The following is a 776-nucleotide window of genomic DNA, read 5'->3' as shown; positions in this document are numbered from 1 at the left end:
CACACACACACACACATATATATATTTACCTGCATATATGTATATTTATCGGCAAATGGTTGTCTTTGAAACATGTAGTGATGATTACGCATCATTTTTATTAATGGTTTAGAATTTCATGTTCGTCTTTGATCTTCATGTTGGAACAATATCATATACATCTATTTATCTATTTATTCATACACATGTACGTACACACACATATTTTTATTCTTGCGCACACACACACACACATACACACACATGCACGCACATACACATATACATGCATGCACACACATATTTTATATTTGCACACATACACACATACACATAAACCCCCCACACACATGTACGCACACACATTTGTCTTTATACTTGCACACACATACACACGCATATAACTGGCCCTCCGTCAGTTACGGCGACGAAGGTTCCAGTTCATCTGATCAACGGAACAGCCTGCTCGTGAAATTAACGTGCAAATGGCTGAGTACTCCACAGACACGTGTACCCTTAACGTAGTTCCTCAGGGAGATTTAGTGTGACACAAATTGTGACAAGGCTGGCCCTTTTGAAATACAGGTACAGCTCACATTTGCCAGCCGTAGCAAGGTGAGATAAAGTGTCTTGGTCAAGGACAGAACGCGTCGCCGTTGAATTGAACTCACGACCTTACGATCATGAGCCGAATGCCCCTAATCACAAAGCCACGTGCCTTCACCACACACACACACACACACACACACACACGCAAGTTAGCTATGACGTTCCCCTTGCTTGGATATTTCTTTAGC

Source organism: Octopus bimaculoides, chromosome 6 (assembly GCF_001194135.2).
Source record: "Octopus bimaculoides isolate UCB-OBI-ISO-001 chromosome 6, ASM119413v2, whole genome shotgun sequence".
Lineage (NCBI taxonomy): Eukaryota > Metazoa > Mollusca > Cephalopoda > Octopoda > Octopodidae > Octopus > Octopus bimaculoides.
The sequence above is the reverse complement of the archived record's forward strand: the minus strand, read 5'-3'. Positions refer to the sequence as shown.